Below are 25052 nucleotides of genomic sequence, written 5' to 3'. Positions count from 1 at the left end.
GCAAGGACATGAGCTTTAAAAACAGACAAATCTAGATTCAGATCTGGACTTTGGTTCAAGCTCTTTAATCCCAACCAAGTTACTTGAGTTTTAATTCTCAAGAAACTACTACCTACCTTATTAGGTTATTCTAAGCATTAAATGAAAAGGTCAGTTCAGTTCAGTTGCTCAGTTATGTCTGACTCTGGGACCCCATGGACTGCAGCACACCAGGCCTCCCTGTCCATCACCAACTCCCAGAGCTTAATCAGACTCATGTCCATTGAATCAGTGATGCCATCCAACCATCTCATCCTCTGTTGTCCCCTTCTCCTCCTGCCTTCAATCTTTGCCAGCGTCAAGCTCCACTACTTTGGCCACCCGTTGTGAAAAGATAAGAGATCTAAAAAAATTATCATAATGCTTGGTACATAGCCAGTATTTAACAAAGAAATATAATGCTAGGTATATGTAAGTGCAGATGTTTTGTTTTTGTTTTTTTTTAAGGAACAGAATATTGGAAGGAATATTTGAAGGAAAGATTTTTATACTAGTTAGTACTAGTAATGGTACAAAAATTTTGGAGGAAAGTGAGCAGGAAAAGATAGGAGGACAGTTTGGATATAATGAAAAAGGTCTAATCTTGGATTTACAAAACTTGGGTTTGAGAGGTGATCCTTTATTTGCAGACAAAGTCACTTAACCTCACTTTTCATTTTTATAAGATGGGAATTAAAGGCCATTTTGAATGTGGCATATGATTTTGAATATTAAACTTTTATTAGTGTGTAGCTAACCATAAAAAGACTAGTGTACAAACACTTTTTTATTTACTTTACAATATTGTATTGGTTTTGCCATTCATTGACATGAATCCACCATGGGTGTACATGTGTTCCCCATCCTGAACCCCTCTCCCTCCTTCCTCCCCATCCCATCCCTCTGGGTCATCCCAGTGCACCAGCCCCAACCACCCTGTATCATGCATTGAACCTGGGCTGGTGATTCGTTTCACATATGATAATTCACAGGAAAAACGGTTTTTAAATTAACTGTTCGTTTATTTTACTTTTGGCTGTGCTGGGTCTTCGTTGCTGTGTGGGCTTTCTCTCGTCCTGAGAGGGAGCTACTGTCCCGTGCAGTGTGCAGGCTTCTCATCGCGGCGGCTTCCCTCGTTGCAGAGTACAGGCGTAGGCTCTAGCCGTGTGGGCTTCAGCAGTTGCATCTCGTGGGCTCTGGAGCGCCAGCTCAGTAGTTGTGGTGAGTGGACTGTTGCCCTGCGGCATATGGAATCTTTGGACCATTGGCAGGCAGATTTCTAGTTGCAGAGAACAGGAGGCTACTCTTCGTTGTGGTGCACGGAGAGAAGCCCCTCTCATTGCGGGGGCTTCCGTTGTTGCGGAGCAGACTCTAGAGCCTGCAGTTACACGCATGCTCAGTAGTTGTGGCCAGTGGGCTTAGATGTCCCACGGGCATGTGGAATCTTGTACCAGTGATGGAGTCGTTTCCTGTGTTGGGTGGATTCTCCTCCACTGTACCACCAGATAAGTCCCCCCAAATACTTTTAAAACTATAAAAATCTTATATCAATGTAGACTGGTGCTGAAGTAATTACTAATAAACTTCATTACTGAAGTTTATCACTGAAGAAGAAGTGAAGTCGCTCAGTCGTGTCTGACTCTTTGCAACCCCATGGACTGTAGCCTACCAGGCTCCTCAGTCCATGGAATTTTTCAGGCAAGAGTACTAGAGTGGGTTGCTATTTCCTTCTCCAGGGGATCTTCTTGACTCGGGGATTGAACCTGGGTCTCCTGCATTGCAGGAAGACGCTTTACCGTCTGAGCCTATCACTGAAGCTGAAAAATTACTCTCTCACAGAAAGTGGGACATTAAATGTGTTACCAAATTTGGACGAGAAGAAGAGTAGTTACTGGATTGCAGATTCAGAATTCATGAGAAGGAAAGACATGGATGTCAGGAACACATTGGCAATACTTCTAGAGGCATTTCCATGAGATCTCTAGTGATCCTAATATTTTTTTTATAACACCTTTGGCAGTTTTAATCAGATTAGATTTCTGAGTTTCATCTGACATATTGTTTAAACCCCCATTAAGTCAGTAGACACGTTTGGTTTGAGTGCTAGGATTATATCATTTGTATCTATTTCTTCAAAAATTTCCAAATTATAGAAAGAGAAATTAACCATTAACAAGGTCAGGGAAAAAAAAATCAGTAAGAATCACATTAACAAAAGAGAATCATAATATTATGATCCTTGGCTTTAGACAATGATTATTTATATTAGTAACAATGTATATCAATAATTTAAAGTGTTCTAAATGTTTCATCTCTTGGAGATTTTTTTTTTAAACTGGCAGTCGACTTATGTTAAATAGATACCTTGTATGGTGCGCAGTAATGTCACTAGACAAAAGAAACAAGAAAGTCCCTTCACAGCAATGACTGCTGTGCTGTTTGAAGGTCAACTGTCTCTTAAGCATGCAGAGAATCTTTATCATGTCATGCTTCAGAAATATGTTTTTGGAGATGGGAAACAACAGGCCATAATTTAATGTTTTTGTTAAACCACTGTAATTCTTTCAAAGGAGTATGTACCACAACTCTCTTCTCTCTGTTAAAGAGAAAATCAAGTCCTTAAGAAAATTTTCTATTCTGCAGGAGGGGAGGAAATTAAGAACCACCTATTATTTTTTGTTAGTACAAGAAATTTGCATTGTAAAGCAAGCTGCTGTTGTCAGCTCTTTAAAGGACAGAACAGACAGGAAGCTGCCTCCACCCTAAGAGGCTTAGAGACCAGCAACTGAGTTAGACAGCAGGTGCCCAGGCCAATCAAGTCAATTTTCTAACACAGAATAGCATGTCATGGAACTTGTTCTATTAGTCTTTTTTCTCTGGTAAGGAAGCAAGGATTTTTCTGTGTGGAAGCAGTGCTGGTCTTTCTAATTGGAGGGGGGAAAATGGTAAGGAGTTTGATAACAATTGTTGTTAAAACAGCAAATTATCTTTTAAAAACACATTATCCACACCTATAAGAGGAGGAATCTCAAGAATGCACACAATTAATAAAAGCTGGCTCTGAACTACTCATACAAATGTGCACTAATATTTAGTAAACAGCTGATTATGTGCACTATAGCTTTTCTTTCCCAGAAATAGAGGTTAAGAAAGAAGGTGGCTTTTTTTTTGATCAACAATACAAAATTTTACTAAAATATTTTATACCTGTAGACTTAGAATTTTACTTCCTTTTGCTGTTGAAAAGTCACAATAGCCAAGAGGAGTAAGGAATTTTCTTTCAAATTAACAAAATGTCATGGTGGTTAAGGGTGGGGTGGAGTGCAGAGAAGTTGGCAAGAAAAGGTTCAGGGCCTGTCGCAAAACCAACTGCAAGTCAAGTGTGATTCCAGACAGACAAGAACCACCTGTTATAACACACAGAGAGGGAGGTGTTTAAAAGATAAATGAGGAGGTGACCCTACAGATCATTTCCCCAATTATCATATACATAAGTAAGGGAGCATTCAGGTAGTCATATCAAAGTCATGTCAGTACAATATTTGCCGCATGTTATTCAATGTAGGAAGACATATATTTACGTATATGCTTCTAGTCAAGCAAGAAAAACTCCTTAAAGTAGAGAGTTTATGATTGGTAATAGTATTAATAATAACTACCTGGGCACTTGGTGTCATATTCAATTCTCACAACACAGTGTTTTAACATGGGCTTCCCTAGTGGCTCAGGCAGTAAAGAATCTACCTGCAATGCAGGAGACCCAGGAAAGATCCCCTGGAGCAGGGAAAGGCAACCCACTCCAGGACTCTTACCTGGAGAATTCCATGGACAGAAAAGCGTGGCAGGCTACAGTCTATGGGATCACCAAGAGTAGCGCACCACTGAAAGACTACCACTTCATACTTGACAGACAAGGGAACTGATACACAAAGAGTTAAGTACTATGCTCAAGGTCACACATTTAGTAAGGGGTGGAGTCAGGATCCATCTAGGTCTGTCTGACTCCAAAGCCCATGTTTTCCACAATTCTGCTGTTTTGTGCTGGACACAAAGGTAGGTCACAGTCTTCAGGAAACTTTACTTTTGGGACTTGAAAAACAAATTACAAGGCACCTTTTAAACAGCTTACAGCTCATTAGCAATTACCAAGACTTCAAAGACACATTCGTGTGCAGTTAAAAAAGATGGAAATTCATTTTACATGAATGCTTAGGGAAACGAATGATCTTGCTTAGACAAGTTCGAAACCAGAAGTCGAAGTCAACTTTGTCTCAAAGTGGAATAAACAATGTTTCATTGGAACACACTTTAAACGCTCTTCTTCGCAACAATGTAACATACAAAGAGTTCCCTTTTAAACGCCTTTTCAAAGAGGAAATATTCCGATCTCATAAAATTAGGTAAAGCCTTCACTTCTAAAGAAATTACAGACAAAAAATGTGAGCTATACAAAATATCTTGTGTTGACTTAAGAATAGCCTGGTCACAATGTAGCGATCCGATCACAATGTAGCGATCCCAAAACGGATGTGCCCCCAAAAATCTATCTAAAATTTGAATGCCAGTAACGTGAGAACGTCTAATAGAGGGCGAATCTCAAAAACTATCAATCTGATATAACGATTCACATGGGCTTTGTTCTTTATCTCATCTTCAACATGATTATTCTTTTCAAAAAAATTAAAAATCTACTCGGCAACAGAAAAGAAAAACTGTCAACGGATGCGAATGATTATAGAATCCCGAACGTCAGGGAAAATCGAGAGTCCGTCATTCGGAGTTTAGTTCTTTACAGGTCGATTTCTTCATCACTTAATTATAAGGCTGGGCATTTTTGCAAAATAGAGGCGCTTACGCGAGTAAACTTAACCATTTGAAATTGCAGGTTTATTTCTTACGACCGAATTTAGGGAGAAGAGTCACTGTTGAGAAAGTCCTCTCGGATCTGCGTGAATCCTTCTCTCAGCCCACGTGGCCAAAGTAAACAGAAGGTGGGCTGGGGCGGTGAGAAGCGGCCCTCGCTCAATTTCCTAATTTGTCGAGTCTTTGAGACTACAGGCCCCTGAAGCACTAAGGGCATGCCCTCTGAGAAACTGGGGGGTGCTTCTGCACAGCGAGATGAAAACGACCGTGTGGAGGGGATGCCAAAGCGGGGGCGAAGCGGGGCGAGTGGACCTACCAGAGGTTGGGGTGCGGGCCTGAGCGGGCGAAGGTGGGTGCGCTCCGGGGCGTGCTCGGGGGTACCTGCCAGGAGGTGGGAGTCGGGGCGGATGCGCGGACACTGGGGATTGTGGAGGTGCGCATCTACCCTAAGGTCGCGGTGGGTACGATACCAAAAAAAGTTTAAAAGGTTCAGCTGGGGTCTCGCATCCTCCTGCCAGGGACGCACACCATCTCCCCCCGCGGCTCCAGTCCCACGCCTCCAGCTGCGTGGCGACCCGTGCAAGGGTCCCGGAGTCCGGACCTTCCCCCGCGCTCCTCCGGGCGCACTGCTCCCCTGCCTGGCTCCCCAGTCCCAGCCTCGAGCGCGCGCCCCTGCGCTCGGGCCCAGGTGCCGCCGGCTTCCGTGCTGGGAGCCCCGGGGCGGGGAGCCAATTCCCGGGGAGTCCGGGCCGAGAGCCCCGGGGCGGCGGTGGAGGCCCGGGCGCAGAAGGCGGTGTCCGGGGCGGAGGGGAAGGAGGAGGAGGAGGAGGAGGAAGCGGGGCGGAGGAGGCGGAGAAGCGGGAGGAGGCGGAGGCGGAGAGCGGCGGCGGCGGCAGCGGCCAGAGCTCGGGCGGCCCCGCCGCCTCCTCCTCGCGAGCGCCGCGCGCCCAGGCCCGGCTCGCATGCGAGTCACGTCCGCCCCCTCGCCGCGGCCGCCCCGAGACGCCAGCCCCGCCGGGTGATGAGAACAGACGTCAAACTGCCTTATGAATATTGATGCGGAGGCTAGGCTGCTTTCGTAGAGAAGCAGAAGGAAGCAAGATGGCTGCCCTTTAGGATTTGTTAGAAAGGAGACCCGACTGCAAACTGCTGGATCGCTGCAAGGCTGAGGGACGAGAACGAGGTCAGAGCGCTTCTCTTATGCCGCGAAACTCTCCCCTTCCTCTCCCCTTCGCTTTCTCTCGGGCTCGCAGGGGCTGGGGCGCAAAGCCTGCAGTGTCACCCGCAAAGAACCGAGAGGGAAGAAGGGAAGCTTCACAAATTACTGGAGCCTCTTCAACATGGCTGACAAATATAGTTTTAATTCCCCCCACCCCCCTTTTAAACCTGTAGTTGTGTGTTCCCCTCTCTCTCCTGTTAATTAATGCTCGTGCCCTCCTCACCCAGAAAACTTAGCTTTGTGAGTCCGGCCGGCCGCTTTCCCGGCCTTTTAGCCTCCGGAAAGTGATTTTTCTCTGCTTTCCTTTCTAAACTAGTGCAGCTGTCGGGGGGCACGACTTTTTCCTTGACTCTTCCCCCACCCCCCTCCCTCGGTGGAAGGCAGACGAGCCCCGGGTTTATCCTCACCCACCCCTGGGGAGCACACGGACCGAGTGGATTTCGACCCTTCTCTGCGCTGGGGGTCTGGATCTGAGTGTGCGTTTGCGTCCGCCCCCTTCTGCCTGCCCCGTGTCCCCTTTTCGGGGGGCCGCGCTCAGCGAGTGTCACAGCGAGTGGAACAGGAGTCTACTCGGTCGGGGGTTGTTATGTTTTTTGTTTTTTTTTTTCTTTCCCCGCTGAAGTACTCGTGTTTTGTTAGCGCTGCGGAGCCGAGAGGAAAAGAATAGTTTCTCGGCTTCCCCACACAAGACCCGAACCCCACTTTTCTCAAGGTGCATCAGCTCTGCGATGGGCTGTCCCTTCCAGCGTGGGGGAACGTGTGTGAGAGCATTTGTGGGCAAATCTGTGTCCTGGCTTTGTGCTTCTCCCAAATCAGCTTCGTCGGGTTCGCCGGTAAGTGACAGGCAGACACAAAGGCAGGCGCAGGCCGGGGGAGGGGGCAGACGGGCGGGCGCGGGGACGGGGGGAGAGTGGAGAGTTGGAAGACGGCAAGGTCAGGGGCGCAGAAAGAAATGAAACCCAATCCCAGTGAAGAAACGGAGAAGCAGAGAGCAGATTTCTAGCAGTCTCGTCCAAATTTCTCTTTTTCGCAGTTCTCTGGTCTTTTTTCTGCCTTTCTCTGTGTTTCCCTTTTCTCCTCCCGTTCTTCTTTTTCTCCTTCTTCCTTCACTCATACATGACTCTTGATGAATCTTTTTCATGGAGGCCGCTTTTCTAGTGATACTAGGCTAAGTTTCTATGGAGAGTTTTCTATCTGTGGCAAAATAAAGTGTGGGCTGGATAGACTGCTGGGAAGGTCGAGTGCGAAATATAAGTGAAATTTACAGGCTGTTGCCCTCATGACATACTTTTAATGGTATTGAGTGAGTTTTTCTCCTCCTCCTTGTACTGTTTAGGAATTGGAAAGGGGTCATTTTCCAGTCGTTTAAAATTTAGTTAAATATTTTTATATTTGCCTGTCTAGGGAGTAGAATACAGCCACAGTTTAAAAATCTCGACTCATACATCATGCTTTTCTTTCTCCAGTCAGGGATAGATAATGGCAAATCCAAATCCAAAAAATATTCATCAATAAATGATCCAACATAAAAGTAAGATTCTATCTTAGGGACAGTTGGAAATGTGTATAGGAAAGATACTGGCTATGGTTTGGTTTGATTTAAGGCTGTGGGTATTGTTGCCTGGCTAATGAAATCATTATATTTGCATTTTAATGGAAAGTCGAAATACTGGAGGGGAGTTATATTCTTTTCCTTGTTTGCTTGTGTGTTACATAATAGGTTTGAAGTAGAATATACATTTCAACATAATAAATACTGATATTTTAATGCTATTAAACAGAGAAATGTTAGTGAAGGATTGGAAAGTCAAACAAGTTTAGAAGTCATGTATACAATTAAAAGATGGTTGGGGGAAAAACACAATAATGGACATTGCTCCATAAATCACATCTCCAAAACTACTTGTTCTTAGTAATTCACTTTGTAACTCTACATTTTGATCTATGGAAAGCAGTTAAGTTTAATCGTTGTAGAGGCATGATTACAAGGGAGACATGTTACTCATCTTTGTGGAATAGAAACAGCTCATTTGGTTGTTCTTATTTGTCCTCAGATAATAAAGAAAACACTTAAAGAGTTTAGCAGAAATGCTTACTATCTGTTGAGAAAACTGTGGTTAATTATCCCAGCAATTCAGAATTTAAAATATATAATTCCTTTTGCCAAGAGTAGTATCTAACTACTTTGGGGGGACTTTTCCAATGTTGTGTATACTGTCTTCAGGCTATTCAATTAATAATAGATATAATATTTATTGCTCACTTTGATAAATAAGAATATCTACATTGGTTAATCATTTTAAATGTGACCATGAAGGCCTGTTCTTTCCCAGCATCCAATTTAGACTCTTTTCTGAAAGTAGCTGCTAATGAATATTGTATGAGGGATTTCAGTGATTATAAGAAGGACCTGTACATTTTATTCACCAATCCAAATAAAAGTGTTTTCTCTTTTATTAGAACAATTACTTGAATTACTATGGAATAGTTTACGATGAAAGATATAACCTCAGCTCTTTGTTTACTGTATTTGTGAAAGTTAGTGCTACCTGGATTCTCCAAAAATTTCACAGCTTGACCTGTTTTGGGTAATTGAATTGTAGTGAAGTCATAGTGGAGAATAATAAGATAGTTTTTCTTACACTACAATATTGTTTTGCTTATGTTTAAGAATTGAGCTAATGGTTAATGAGAAATTAACTTGGAATAAGGGAAGTCTCTTGTCTTATTTAAATTCACACATTTACCAGACTTCTTAGGGCTCTAATTAGGTCTGGCCTCATGCTGGTCCATGCCAGGAGCCAATGGGATTGATAGGATTTTGATTCAGTGGCACGTGGACCTAGACATTGGCAGGTCCACGTCACTCCCAGCAAGTGAAATGCAGCTGCCCAGGAGTTGTTATGACAGACTTCCAGAGTTCTGTTTGGGCACTAGACTTATGTTAGATGATAAAGACTGGAGTTAATGTTTTGGTTTCACTTGTTGGAGTTAGAATTTCTCTATCAGTTTCTCCAGTGCTCCACCCATACACAGTGCTGTAAGCCAGATGTCACTATTGAAATGTATTTCCTTATTTGCTGACTCATTAAGAAGTTCTTATGATTCACAGAAACACCTGGCAGAATATCTTATTTTTCATCCTGCCCCAAATCCAAGTTAGTATATTCTTATGAATTCTCAAGAAATTACCATAAAATGTCCTCAAAAACTATAGATGTTTGACAGACTATAGATGTTTTTTAGAATGTCTACTATTTAGAAAGTGTTTAATCTGCTTTTCTTTGCCCTAATTCCTTCTACTACAAGAGTTCAACTGTTGTCTTTGTTGTTGATGTCATTACTTAGAAGAATGTAATAGTCTTACCTAGCCATCTTCACTAGGAAGAGACTTCTTTTGTAAATGACTGGGTAGTAGGCTGTTCCACTCTAATCTTTCTGAGTCACGGAGACAGGTTAAAAGTTTGGATCGGCTAGCTGTCAGTGTTGGTTCATGAAAGTAATATTTTCTCAACTATGAGGCCATCACTGCACAGTAGTTCTTAAGAGTAGTAATGGCACCAGAGTCAGTAGCAAGAAAATATCTCTTAAGCCAGCTTTACAAATGGAGTCTTAACTGTGGAGAGTAAGGTTGCCAAGTAGAGCTGGTGGTTATCTTAGAAACTGTGTTGAAGAACACAACCACAGATGATTTTGCCAAATATACAGTATTTACTTGGTCTAGATCTCCAATTTCTATTTTGATTCACTGCCCAAACTCAGTGAATACTGTGGCATTATTTAAGAAGGTTACATAGTGCATCTGTTGTTTTGGTATCTTGTAGGAGAGAAGAGTTTCAGAAAGGAAGAGGGTAAAGCAATAAACCTGAATCATTGTGACTAGCAGCCAAAAAGAATTGTGTGTATTTGCTTATTTCCAGCATTATCCTTTAAATTGTGCAATGCAGAAAAATCCTAATAGATAGACTTACAATACTTTCTCAGTAAAAGAAAGTTGGTTGCCCATTCCAAAATAGTAAATTCTATCAGCTTTCATTTATACCTTTTCCACTTGTCATGAAATGCAGTTAAATGTGCCAGGTTTCAAGAAGTATAAATAGATGGTAGGTGGATTTTCAATATTTTGTGTAAAAATAAATTCAGTGATAATGTCAACCTACCTGGAGTATTAAGAATTTGGAGATCAATAGTTTATACTCACTGAGGGTTGTTCCTCAAAGGGACTTGAATTCAAGCTTTGGATAATCTGAGAATAAAGTAAAAAGATGAGTGACTTGGGATGAAGTGTTTTGGAGGACAATTTAGGACATAAAATGAAGTGATTGCTTCACTTAAAATACCATAAATGTTTCTTTCAAGTTAGATTTATGTGTGTTGAAAGATTTATGTTCTGACAATAGCATTGAAACATGTATATTATCATATGTGAAACAGATCTCAGGTCCTGGTTCGATGCATGAGACAGGGTGCTCAGGGCTGGTGCACTGGGATGACCCTGAGGGATGGGATGAGGAGGGAGGAAGGACGGGGTTCAGGATGGGGAACACATGTACACCCATAGCTGATTCATGTCAATATACGGCAAAAACCACTACAATATTTTAAAGTAATTAGCCTCCAATTAAAATAAATTAATTTTTTTAAAAAAGAGTTATGTTCTATGTCTTTTTATTCCCTAATAGAATCTATTGGTATGCTACTAAGTCAAGGTTTAATTTGTTGGGGGTCAGGGGTGGTGGAGTGAAGGTGCTCAGAGGGTACTAACTTCTAGTTATAAAATAAGTAAGTGCTGGGTTGAAAGCATAGTATGGTGACTATAGCCAACACTGTATTGTATATTTGAAAGTTGCTCGTAACTATGTGAGGTCATGGATGTGTTAACTAACCTTATTGTGGTAGTCATTTCCCAATACATACCTATTATAAATTGTTACATTGTATACTTTAAATAGATACCGTGTTATAGGTCAGTTACTCTAAATAAAAGCCGAGGGGGAAAAGATACAATGAGTGATGTAGAAATAGCTAAAAAATGTCATTTAACTAGAAAATGTGTAATCTGTTCTCAATGCATAAGAGAAGCACAGAGTAAAAGGTCTTAGGTGATACCAATGATGAAAGCAATGCAGCTGCTTTTTCCTTAAATGTAACTTCTACAGGTTATGGCAGTTGTCCCACAGAAGCCATCCATTATAAGCGTGCAGTTGAATGATGTTTAGTAAATTTATATTTTTAAATTGAAGATTTTATTGAGCTAGTTGTAGATTCACATGCCGTTATATGAACTAACAATTGGACATGGACATTCTGTGCAGTATTCCCTAGGGGTAACATTTTGCAAAACCATAGTGTAATATCCCAATCAGGAGACGGACATTGATGTAGTCTACCAGCCTTCCTCAGATTTGACTTGGATGTTTGCGTATGTGTATATTTCATTCTATATACCATTTTAAAGCTAATTTAATCATTTGATCAGATAATTTTAAACATTATCCCCCCTGAAAACAGAAGTTTAACACAGTTTTACTTCATCAATCATGTGATTGTGCTACCGTGCCTTTTTAAAATGTGTATCAGAATATAGGTTTTTGCTTATTCGAATATTTTAAGTTGTTATAACATTTTATGACATTTCAAGTTACATCATTTGATTCTTATCACAACTCTAGAGGTGGTGGTGGTGTTATCCCTATCTCTGGAGAGGAAACTAATGCACAGTGAGATTAAATAACTTACCCAAGTTCATACAGCCAGTACATGTCTTAGTTAGGATTTGAATTTAAGCAGTCTGTCTCTGGAGTCAGTCTTTTAACCACTACACTATACCGCCGCTAATAATAAACAGGTAGCGGTAACATAGGCTGAGTAAGGAGACTTAAAATGCATGCAACTATCTACACAAAACCTTGTGCCTGAATATTCATAGCAGCATTATTAACAATATACATGTGAAATCAGTTTGAGAAAAGAAACTGGTCTGCAGAAGTCTTTGTGATGCCAAGACAAGTGGGAAAAAGAATCTGAACACTGCTGGCTCTCCATGTTTTGCGACATGTAGCCAGTCTTTACAAACACCAACAAAATTTGACAGATTGTTAATGGTAAAATGAGTTCAGATTTTTAGGAATAGCCCCTATGCAATTAGGACATTATTTTTGACACACAGGAATTACTTGGGGTTGGCTTCATTTTAATTTCTAACTTTATATACTTCCAGATACCAGACATTCTTCTTTCCCATTTATCCTGTTGAGAATGATGCCAGTTGGGTCCCTTACCTTGATACCATGACTGTTAACAGCTCCGGGGGAAGAGCCAATGATCGTGAAGCCTTTGGCTTTAATAACGTGTGCCTGTTATACTCAGTGAGGACATGTCTTGGCTTCATATAATTACTGTAATCATTACTTTTTCAAGGAATAGCTATAGAAATGACCCAGAGATACCTTTTAAGAGTATGATTATAGCATTTACTTGTAGGTTTGCTGTATATTTGTGCCAGGTTCAAGTTAGACACTCTTGTTAGAACTTTTTAACCCATCAAGAAGTTGACATAGTGACTGTTCAGTTGAGTCGCTCAGTCCTGTCTGACTCTTTGTGATCCCATGGACTGCAGCATGCCAGGCTTCCCTGTCCATCACCAACTCCCTGAGCTTGCTCAGACTCATGTCCATTGAGTTGGGGATGCCATCCAACCATCTCATCGTCTGTCATCCCCTTCTGCTCCTGCCTTCAAACTTTCCCAGCATCAGGGTCTTTTCCAATGAGTCAGTTGTTCGAATCAGGTGGCCAAAGTATCGGAGTTTCTTCTTCAGCTTCAGTCCTTCCAATGAATATTCAGGACTGATTTCCTTTAGGATGGACTGGTTGAATCTCCTTTCTGTCCAAGGGACTCTCAAGAGTCTTCTCTAACACCACAGTTGAAAAGCATCAATTTTTTGGTGCTCAGTTTTCTTTATAGTTCAGCTCTCACATCCGTACATGACTACTGAAAAAGCCATAGCTTTGACTAGACGGACCTTTGTGGGCAAATTAGTATCTTTGCTTTTTAATATGCTGTCTAGGTTGGTCACAGCTTTTCTTTCAAGGAGCAAGGGTCTTTTAATTTCATGGCTGCAGTCACCATCCGCAATGATTTTGGAGGCCAAAAAAATAAAGTCTGTCACTGCTTCCACTGTTTCCCCATCTATTTCCCATGAAGTGATGGGACCGGATGCCATGATCTTTGTTTTCTGAATGTTGAGTTTTAAGCCAACTTTTTCACTCTCCTCTTTCACTTTCATCAAGAGACTCTAGTTCTTCTTCACTCTCTGCCATAAGGGTGGTGTCATCTGCATATCTGAGGTTATTGATATTTCTCCCGGCAATCTTGATTCCAGCTTGTGCTTCATCCAGCCCAGTGTTTCTCATGATGTACTCTGCATATGAGTTAAATAAGCAGGGTGACAATATACAGCCTTGATGTAATCCTTTCCCAGTTTGGAATCAGTCTGTTTTTCCATGTCCAGTGACTGTTTGGAAAGCAATAATGTAGAATACGGGTCTGATCTTTCTTATGGGAGAGATGAGTAGCTTATTTGCTTCTACCATCTCTTATTTCTTGTGACACTTTTTGAACCACCTCAGCTGATAGTAGATTTTCATGCTATTTTTATTATATTCAAAAAGCTATTCACTGAATTTGAGTGTAGTACTCCATCTTTGCTTTTCTAAAGTGAAAGTGAAAGTCACTCAGTCATGTCCAATTCTTTGTGACCCCACAGTCTATACAGTCCATGGAATTCTCCAGGCCAGAATACTGGAGTGGGCAGCCTTTCCCTTCTTTAGGAGATTTTCCCAACCCAGGGATCAAACCCAGGTCTCCCACATTGCAGGCGGACTCTTTAGCAGCTGAGCCACCTGGGAAGCCCAAGAATACTGGAGTGGGTAGCCTATCCCTTTTCCAGTGGAACTTCCTGATACAGGAGTCAAATCAGGGTCTCCTGCAATGCAGGCAGATTCTTTACCAACTGAGCTATCAGAGAAGCCCATGAAAGATACACTATATTCAAAACAAAAACAGTGGGCTGTGGATATTTGCTGATGGAATGACTGCTCTCTTCAGAGAGAACAGACTTGCCCATGATCAGACATAAACAGTAGATCTCCCACAGAGGTATACCATACATAGTATTGATGTCTTACACTTGCCAGTTTTGCAGTTTTGAGATTTATTAAATTTGTGGATGTCACAAAGTAATAATAATTTTAATTACTATTGTCATGATTCATTAGTTAGTGCTAAAACTTGCCTCGTTACCTTGATAGAGTATTAAATATTGTTTCTATGATTAGATTATTCTTTAATGGAAACTCTTCACCCAACTCTTAAGAGTTTTTATTATTTCTCCTCAAACTGATTTTCTTTTAAATCTAGCAATAGATAAGAAAAAAGGCTTAAATGGTAATAGTGAAGCCTAGAGGATATAATGTGGTCTATCTCTGAGTTATTTCTCCTATTTTTCATTGCTGCCTGCATTGAGAAACAAGAGTACTTAATTATTATTTTAAAAATACCTTAATTATTAGCTGTGCTGATTCTAAAGTAAAGCACAAGAATCTAAAAATAATGCAATGATACCACACCCAGATTCCATCACTAACCTACTGTCTTGTTCCTATTAATTTATTTTTTAATGTTTGTTCTTTCAGCACTTTTTCCATTTTTGTTTGAAGTCTCTTACTTTGAAGTCACAGAATTTTAATATTTGCCATTGGCTATAAAGTTCTGTCAGCTCTTTTATAACCTTTCATGATTTTTGTATTAAAAGGATTACTTTTGGACTCCCACTAATTAGTTTGGATCACTATTAGCTTTTTGTTTGTCTTACTGCATACATCCTAACAGAACAAGAAATCATTTCTGCAAATACAGTGATAGTTCATAAAATTAGAGTGAGCCTCTTAAAAAGTGAATTGTTATTAATTTACTTTATATTCATATTTTCATGTGCCAAACATGACTAATAAAAGGGAAAAAATACCATAAATGGATACTTTCAAACATGAGGGAAGAACAGACAATGATGTATGTCAATTATTTCTCATTAAAACAGGAAAAATTTTAAAAAGCATGAAGGAAGAACAAATCTTCCAACCTAAAAATACTCACCACAAAAATTATTTTTGTAAAAAGAGAAGCAGGTATAGTTCAGCAAGAAAGCACGCATTCTAAAGTTTGCATTCTAGATTTTCTCTATCTTTATTGTAATCTACGCACCTAAATGGTGTCTTTTTTCTCTTCTGAAGTTATACTATGCATAAAATTGAAATGAAAACAAAGTTGTATTTTAATTTTTGAATTATCTACCACATTATAGCTTGGAGAACATATTGACCAAAAAGAAAGGTAGTAAACATTTTGCTAATAGCTTACAAAGGTAAAATAACTATGACATAATTATATTTCTACCAGAAATCAAAATGAGAAAGGACCTTTGGTTAACTTGGGGAACTAAAATTTCAGTATATTGAAACAACATTTTTAATCAAGCATATACAAGATATAGGATATGGTATTTTAAAATGACTAATACATATGCCTGAGGTTTTGCTGAAGTCAGTATTTTTTGTAAATAGTTTAATTTACTACTGACAATTTGCATCAGTATTTTTGCATTGTTATAATTTGTCATGTTTCAAGTAATCCTGAAGATTATCAGAAACTTTTCATCTGTAGGAATAAAAAGCTTAGTTGTTGACATTGTCAGTTTCCTTTAATATAGATAAGAATTTGGCCTCCTTAAGGAATAGAGTTTGTTTTCTGTTAACAAACCCATGGAAAAGATACAATGAGTATAGTGAGGGTAAAATTTAAGAAGACAGGTAGAAAACTAAATTGTATTTTAATTGTATTTCCGTTCACTCAAACGAAGTTATTGGATGCTTTCCTCTGAAAGGATCGTACTGTAATCTTATTTGGATGTAGAATTGTTACTTTGCAAACAGTTTGCCTACTCAGTGTCCTAGAAGTTGCTGTGTAATGCTATCTTTCATAATAAGAAAAACAAGAAGTTTTGAGAGGAGCTAGAAAGTGCATTCAGAATTCACTGTTGACACTGAAAAACTTGCCCTAAATTTAATTAGGCAGGCAGTTAATTTTGATCATGTCCTTGGTCAGGAGCTACTGAAAGAAAAGAAACGTGATGGAGATTGGTCATTTCCTCCAGTTCTTCTTCCCACTACTCTTTTTTTTTTTTTTTTTTTTTTTTGCACGGGGCAGGGGTTGGAAGGAGAGAGAAAAAACCTCCCTTAGAAATAATTCCTTGACACTCACATGTTCTTTTTTTAGGGCCCAAAGAAATAGGAGGTTTCTCCTTGGAGCTTGTTGACACTTTCTCGCCTTGCGATTACACGCGGTCACATCAACATTTGACACGTGGGTTCCGTGCGCATGGCAGCGCTATTTACAAACACTATCCAGGGATTCCAGAGACTCTTACGTAACAGCTGAGAGTACGGGCTTTGTGAGTCCGTGGGCGCGAAGGAATCAAACAATTTTATTCATAATGGAGGAGCCCTTGTCTGGCTCTGATGGGGTCCTGCATCAAAGTTCACCGAAGTCTAGGTCAGGATCTACCCAATATGCAACTTACCGGCGCCTCAAAGGCTTAGTGTAGGATCACTCTTTTCTTTTCCCCCGCCCCCTCCTGCAGCAAACGGAATCCGTTATGCCAAAATTTTTTGTGTTTTTTCGAAATGTGGGCAAATTGTGTCTTGGTTCTGGTTGTAATTTACTTCTGCCACTTGTGACAGAAATGCACGTGCCTGCCACCCAGTCTCACAAATGCTTTTTTTTTTGAAAACTATTTTCTTATTTGTAAGCAACTTCGGGTGCAAGAGAATCGGTAAACTGACTCGGTAACTCGACGCTCTGACCACAGAATACTCAGGAAAACGGTTGTTTGATCATCCTCCATATCCAGTTCAGTTGTACCCATCCCTGTCGTTTCTCACCTCCCTCTTAAATTTTTGCCATTATCACACCTTCCTCAGCCCTCTTCCATCTTGTTACATATCAAGACATGGTATTTCTTTTTAAAATTATATTTCAATACTTAGGGGATTGTTCTTCTTTTCCCATATTGCTTTTAAGTTTTTCATTTATACTTATCATTTTTTTAAAGTCTCAAGTTAAAAATAATTAAAACACCCAAGAATTTGTGTCTCATCCTGTGTACCTGTGTTCCTGGTGCTTTTTTTTTGTTTTTTTGTTTTTTGTTTTTTTCATTGTAAATTGTAAATTGACTGGTTGGAATATTTAAAATATGAGTAAAATTTGAGTCCTTTTTGATCAAAAAGGATCCTAAAATGCAATACAAAAAAAGGACTCAAAATTTACTCATATTTTAAATATTCCAACCAGTCACTGATTATCCAAAAATAGAAACTTTGCCTAACAAAGAATTGAAATTAAATCATCATCAAAAAAAAAACCACAAAAACTTGTAGTTACTTAAAAAGTTGGGCTGTTTGAAGTCTTCTTTCATAGAATTTTTTTTTTCCTAATCACACTATCTTTCTAAAAAGAGGAATGATCAGAATCTTTGAAATGTGGTACTGTAAGTGGGAGGAATTTAACTTTTCAAAATAAAGAATTTTCTCCCCAAGAGATAAACCAAACACTGAGGAATGTTTGGTATAGGAATAATTTAGAGGTTATGTCTTCAAGTTATTATTTACCTATGAGACTTAGAAATTAAATTTGAGCTGTTTAACAGCTGGATGTGCTCTCTTTTAGAAAAAATTATCAAGAGAGTGATTAATTTAACCAACATAAGGAAATCTGAGAATAGACATTTTCCATTTTTTCTTGCTGAGTAAAACTTCCTTCTAAATTTGAAGATATATAATTTATTTAGTGGTTATAAGTTATTGTACTTTTCTAATACATTAAGATTTAGTGAATTTAGATTATAAGCTTTAAAAATTATTTTCATTTTTTATTTGCATGCTTATCATTGTTTTGACCTGAAGATGGTGTGTTTATCTTAATTGCCCTACATTCAAATAGTGAAAGTTTATGTAAAACTACCTACAAGTATACTTTCTTACTAAAAGCAGTACCATGTCTGAATACTCTTGAGCTTTCATAAGGATGATCTTAGCCTATGTTAGAACATTACCATTTTCCTCTCTTCTTATACGTTTATTGGACAGTGAATTAGATATGGTTATAAGCTGGATCTACTCAGAATTTGATAAAGGTTATAAGTTGATTCATTTCTGCTAAGAAAGGGATTAAATATAACTATATTTTTGTTTCACTTGAAGCTGCAAGCATTCAGTAAACATTTATTCAATAGGCGGGCTTCCTTCGTGAAGGTGAGATGAACAGCAATTGTCTCTGTTTTATAAAAGATTAAAATAGTAGGTCAAATGTGAAGGATACCTAGCAAGATGCAGTGTGGGAATTTAGGTTGTTTTCTCGTTCCAGCAACTATTGAGAGCATGTGTTTGCACACGCATGTGTGTGTTCTCTCACTCAAAAAGTTTTTGGACTTCTAAGTCATTCAGTAGGAATGATTAATTAAACCATAGTAAAACTATCTACAAATATAAAATCAAAAAAAATATTGATGTCATGCATTTTCCCAAATATCGTGAAGGTGAACAAAATCCCCAGGGGTCTCTTATAAAAACTGCTTTTATATGATTCCTTGGAAGACGGTTGAGGAATCACATAGGCGCTCACACATAAAAACAAACAGCTGGTGTCGTGATGTTAAAATTGGCCAGGGTGTTCCCTCTAGCGTGGGAGTCCTAGGTCATAATGATGCCTTCCCGTGTGGTCAAGCACACATGGCTTTCGTGTTTACACACACAGTCCCAGGATTCTGGACACCCATGATGCAGCAGTGGGGGAAGGGGTGGTCTGTATCTCACAAACTGGTTAATGACCCGGGTCATGAATATTGATAGAGAATGAGAAAGAACTGATTGTGGTAAAATATGCCTGGAGGGGAAATAGAGTAGATGCTTAAAGCAGGCTTCCCCCCCTCACCCCCCAACCTCTAGACTGTTTATTTTAAGCTATCATTACCACCCAAAAGGAGCTTTCTACTTTGAACTTAAAATAGTAGCTTTTAACCGGACAAGTGAGTAAGCGCTTTGGTATCCAGGGACGGGAGGTGACAAAGCTCTCAAGAGTGTCACTCTCTTTCGTAACCAAGCTGACTCAGACTCTTTTGGAAGCTTTGATGGCAATTTAACCAGCTCTAATGATATTACTGCATATGTGCCTGGGAACAGATAATTGGAGCTAGAGCTGCCATTTTCTCCGGTCTTAAAATTGTTTCTTACCCATTATTCCAATTTTATTTGTGAAATAGGCCAATTCTACTACATATAGAAATGCTTTTCAAAATCACTGGATATATTTGTATAGAACTGCTTTGTTCACCTATGTAAATATGTAGCCTATGTGGCCTGTGTCTACAACAATACAGAGGAAAATACCTTCTTATCTGGTAGAATCATGATAAAGGGGAAAAAAGAGTGAGTGGTAATTCTGGAAAAATATATGATAATACCATGGCGGTATTCATACAGCTAGATGGCAAGCAACTATTTTTAAACATGGAAAAGACCTAAAAGGATGAGGGGGGAACATGTTATAAACAAGGAAAACATAGTTTTCAGTGAATAAATGAAATTATTACAAACTGTGGACGTTTAAAACATTTGTTTCAAACTCTTTCTTCCCGGTAACAAATTATCCAAGACATTATCTACTTCTCTCTGAACTTTTAACAGATTGTTCTGGACTGTGGGTTTAATTTTGTGCACATGTATGTGTATGTTTGAGTATGTGTGTGTTTGAGTATGTTTTTCTATTTTAGATCTAGCTATGCAAACTAGAGACACTAGAGACATTGCCCACTACTTATAAGATATTGCTCCCTGGATTCCCATCACATTTACTTCAGTATGTCAATAGATCATTCATCAGATTTGCAAAAAGTATAGCTTATTTTCAAAGATAGAATCATAGGCTATTATTAACAAGAAACAAAAACTTTAGAGATTATCTGTTGCATTAACTAGAAAAAAATGGTGGCATAGAGAGAAGACCATAGCCTCAAATTGAATAATAGGATATTTATCATTCTAGTAATAGCTGATAATAACTAAGGTCTTCACTTTGTGTCAAGAACCATACTAGGGACTTTCAGAGGTTATCTTATTCAATTCTTACATCACATCTATTTTTGTTGGTGCTATTATTATCCTCATTTTACTAAAGAAGAAACCAAGACATCGGATTAAATAATTCCCCTATACATTTTGAATTATCTTTGACATCTCCGTATTTAAAAATTTATCCTTAAACCCTATAGAATATTTTACTATGGCCCTTTGGCTTGTCTCTTTCCATTTCTGCTTCCCTCACCCTTTTTTAAAAAATTTAAATATGTATTTATCTTTGGCTGTGCTGGGTCTTCACTGCTGCAGGGCTTTCCTCTAGCTGCAGAGAGTGGGGCCTCCTCCCTAGTGGTATGCAGGCCTCTCTCTTCAGTGGCTCTTTTGTTGCAGAGCATGGGCTCTAGGCCTGCGGGCTTCTTCAGTAGCTGTGGCGTGTGTTTAGCAGTTTCAGCTCCACAGGCCCAGCAGTTGTGACGCCCAGGCTCGGTTGTTTCATGACACACAGAATCTTCTGGATCAGGGATCAAACAATGTCTCTTGGATTGGCAGGTAGATTCGTTACTACTGAGCCACCAGGGAAGCCCTCACCCTATTCTCTTCTTCACTCTGTTCCTTTGTAACTGAAATTTCTTCCTTCTTGGTGTTCTCACATATATGAGCTTTCTCTTCCATCTTCTTGGCTTTTTCAGCTGTTCATCATATTTTCCCTGGAGTCTGTGTTCATTGCCTTCTTATTTCTGATAAATCAATCAACTCCTAAACAGTTCAGTTCAGTCGCTCAGTCGTGTTCAACTCTTTGCGACCCCATGAATTGCAGCACACTAGGCCTCCCTGTCCATCACCATCTCCCGGAGTTCACTCAGACTCATGTCCATCGAGTCAGTGACACCATCCAGCCATCTCATCCTCTGTTGTCCCCTTCTCCTCCTGCCCCCAATCCCTGCCAGCATCAGAGTCTTTTCCAATGAGTCAACTCTTTCCATGAGGTGGCCAAAGTATTGGAGTTTCAGCTTTAGCATCAGTCCTTCCAATGAACACCCAGGACTGATCTCCTTTAGAATGGACCAATTGGATCTCCTTGCAGTCCAAGGGACTCTCAAGAGTCTTCTCCAACACCACAGTTCAAAAGCATCAATTCTTCGGCGCTCAGCTTTCTTCACAGTCCAACTCTCACATCCATACATGACCACTGGAAAAACCATAGCCTTGACTAGATGGACCTTTGTTGGCAAAGTAATGTCTCTACTTTTTAATATGCTGTCTAGGTTGGTCATAACTTTCCTTCCAAGGAGTAAGCGTCTTTTAACTTCATGGCTGCGATCAACATCTGCAGTGATTTTGGAGCCCCCCAAAATAAAGTCTGACACTGTTTCCTCATCATTTCCCATGAAGTGATGGGACCAGATGCCATGCTCTTAGTTTTCTGAACGTTGAGCTTTAAGCCAGCTTTTTCACTCTCCTCTTTCACTTTCATCAAGACTTAAATTGAAGAAAGTAGGGAAAACCACTAGACCATTCAGGTATGACCTAAATCAAATCCCTTATGATTATACAGTGGAAGTGAGAAATAGATTTGAGGGACTAGATCTGATAGACAGAGTGCCTGATGAACTATGGAATGAGGTTCGTGACATTGTACAGGAGACAGGGATCAAGACCATCCCCATGGAAAAGAAATGCAAAAAAGCCAAATGGCTGTCTGAGGAGCCCTTACAAATAGCTGTGAAAAGAAGAGAAGTGAAAAGGAAAGATATAAGCATCTGAATATAGAGTTCCAAAGAATAGCAAGAAGAGATAAGAAAGCCTTCTTCAGTGATCAGTGCAAAGAAATAGAGGAAAACAACAGAATGGAAAAACTAGAGATCTCTTCAAGAAAATTAGAGATACCAAGGGAACATTTCATGCAAAGATGGACTCAATAAAGAACAGAAATTGTATGGACCTAACAGAAGCAGAAGATATTAAGAAGAGGTGGCAAGAATACACAGAAGAACTGTACAAAAACGATCTTCACAGCCAAGATAATCACGATGGTATGATCATTCACCTAGAGCCAGACATCCTGGAATGTGAAGTCAAGTGGGCCTTAGAAAGCATCACTACGAGCAAAGCTGGTGGAGGTGATGGAATTCCAGTTGAGCTATTTCAAATCCTGAAAGATGATGCTGTGAAAGTGCTGCACTCAATATGCCAGCAAATTTGGAAAACTCAGCAGTGGCCACAGTACTGGAAAAGGTCAGTTTTCATTCCTAAACAGTTGTAGTCCATCAAACAATTTGTTTTTTATTTTATTTATTTATTTATTTTTTTTTTGCTGCACCATGCAGCTTGTGGTATCCTAGTTCCCTGACCAGGGTCAAACCTGGGCTCTTGGCAGTGAAAGAATAATGTTCTAGCCACTGGAGCACCAGAAAATTCACAAACAGTCTGGTTTTTGGAGTTAGGAAGATGTATTTTTGAATCCTGACTTGCCTTCTTATAAGCTGTGTATATTCTTACACAACACAGCAGCTTTAGCCTCTCTGAATCAGCTTCCCCATCTGTCCAATGGGGCCAGCTAAAAATTCTCATCTGTCTCAATGGTTTTTCAAGTTTCTTAATTATACCACTTGGTGAATGAAATATACCTTCTATTTAAACTCTTTCTTCTCTGTGCTCTCCGATTATTCTCTTCTGTTTAGTTTTCGTTCATTATTCTGCTGGTTGGGTCCACCATTGCTTTAGGTCCATGTCTTTCTTGGTATTCTATTCTTTCTTTCCTTTCCTTTTCTTTTCACTGATTTACACCCACAATTTATTAATTTTGTCCAGAAATGGTGGGTAGGAGGAAAACTGAGTCCTTATATGTCCAGAATGCCTTGCATTTTCCCTCAGAGCTAATTGATAAAATAATGGTGTATAGAATTCCATGTTCAAAGTAATTTTCCGTGAGAACTTGGGAGACATTGGTGCATTGAAACAACATTTCATCCAGTGTTGGTTAATGAGATATCTGAAATAAATATGGTTCATCTTTTTTAGATAACTTTTTTCAAAAAAGCTTATTCCCCGAAGTTAGGGAAGTGGGGCTTTTAGGAGGGAATGAAAAGACAGATAAAAATATTCAATCTCTCAACAAAGTCTGTTGACTCTAACTTTGAACTCTATCCAGAATCTAACCCATTTTCTGTCATTTCCTATCATTTCACCATTTCCACACTCTTGCAAGCCACTATCATGTCTAACTTTGAATATAACCTTGTCATCCTAATGGATCTCCCTGCTTCTGACTCTGCCCTCCCTTCCTCACCTTACCAAGGTGTTTTACCCAAATTCAGAAATAAAAGTTTAATCATTTAAAAATTGTCAGCTCATACCTCTGCTCAAAGCTACTGATGAATCCCTATTTAACTCAAAGTAGAAGCCAGGGGGTTTTTTTGTAGCCTCCAAGATCTCAGCTGATATTTATATTTCTGATTCCATTTCTTTCCCTTATTCTAATAGCCACGGCTGTCTTGCTGTCCAAGCAACAAAATGAGCATCCTCTTTCCTCTAGGTTTTTGCGCTTGCTCTTCCGTTTTCTTGGAACAACCTTTGTTTGGGTATCCACTTATGTAGCTTCTTCTTTTACTTCCAATCTCTCCTTGAGCGTGTTAGTTTTCCAGGAATAAAATTTAGGGACTTTCCTGGAAATCCAGTATTTAAGACTCTGTGCTTCCTCTTCAGGGGTTATGGATTCAATCCCTGGTCCGGAAACTAAGTTCCCGCATACCATGTGGTTTGGCCAAAAGGGAAAACAAACCCATAACCATTTAACAGAACTACCACACTTAACCTTGTCTCATTTTCTTTCATTAGGTTTATCATCGCTTGCTAGAGTACTCATTGCTGCTTTAAAAAAAAAAAAAAGGGGGGAATTTCCTGTTGGTCCAAGGGTTAGGACTCTTGAGTTTCCACTGCATGGGTTCAACCCCTGTTTGGAGAACTAAGATCCTGCAAGCCAGGAGGTGTGACCAGAAAAGTTTCTTTTCATTTATTTTCTGTTCCTCCCAGAAGATGTGAGTTCCATGAGAACAAGGGCATTGTTTGGGTCACTTATAGCTTCAGCACCTAGAATGGTGGCTGGCCTGTGGTACACATTGAATAAATATTTGGTGAATATATATATATGAATAAAATGGTGAGTAAAGGGGCAATAATATAATTTTATTTTTACTGCTTTCCCTTTAGGGCTACCAGTGTTCTGTTTGACACAATATCCCAGGAGTTCCTAGGGCCAAGGAAACATTTGTAGCTGAAATGCCATACATACTGGCAACTGTGCTCCTTTCTGATGTTATTATAATTGGATAGTATTTCAGGTACCTATGTGTTTAAAAGCCTACTTTCAAATACAGACAGGATTTTAAAAGCTACTTTAAGTTTTAAACAACTAGTTTATGAGTAGATTTTTGGAGCTAAAACCTCCTAAAAGATGAGCAATGCATATGTTCTTCTTTCTGCTTCCTTTCTCTGAGTTGTGTGGCTACCAACTTCCTTCCAGCGAGGGGAAATGGCACTGTTCTCAGTATCTCTTAGCTTCTTCTATCAAGATGAGATAATATCCTTCAGAAAATTAGTTATGAACTCAACTATCCTTGACATTTATTTCATAGTGAAAAATAATTACAGATCGATGATTCTTCAATGAAGTTTTCCAAAAGTTTTGAAATACCCTCTTTATTAATTAACCGAGGGGAGGGTGGGATATAAATTCATAGTATTTTGAGTGCATTTTTCTCTCATT

At 39.5% G+C, this 25052-nt stretch overlaps 1 protein-coding gene across 3 annotated transcripts in view; it reads left to right on the top strand.

The window, feature by feature from the left end:
• The window catches only part of TET2 (tet methylcytosine dioxygenase 2), a 136051-nt gene continuing 116771 nt past the window's right edge, over window positions 5773-25052 (top strand). For all 3 annotated transcript variants that reach the window (XR_001295766.2, XM_005681343.3, XM_013964483.2), the window contains exon 1: window positions 5773-6064. The gene's annotated coding sequence lies outside the window, so the exon portion shown is untranslated. The remainder of the gene's footprint in view (window positions 6065-25052) is intronic.

Source organism: Capra hircus, chromosome 6 (genome assembly GCF_001704415.2).
Source record: "Capra hircus breed San Clemente chromosome 6, ASM170441v1, whole genome shotgun sequence".
NCBI classification, from domain to species: domain Eukaryota; kingdom Metazoa; phylum Chordata; class Mammalia; order Artiodactyla; family Bovidae; genus Capra; species Capra hircus.
Note: the sequence above shows the minus strand (reverse complement) of the source record. Positions and strands in the feature narration are given on the sequence as shown.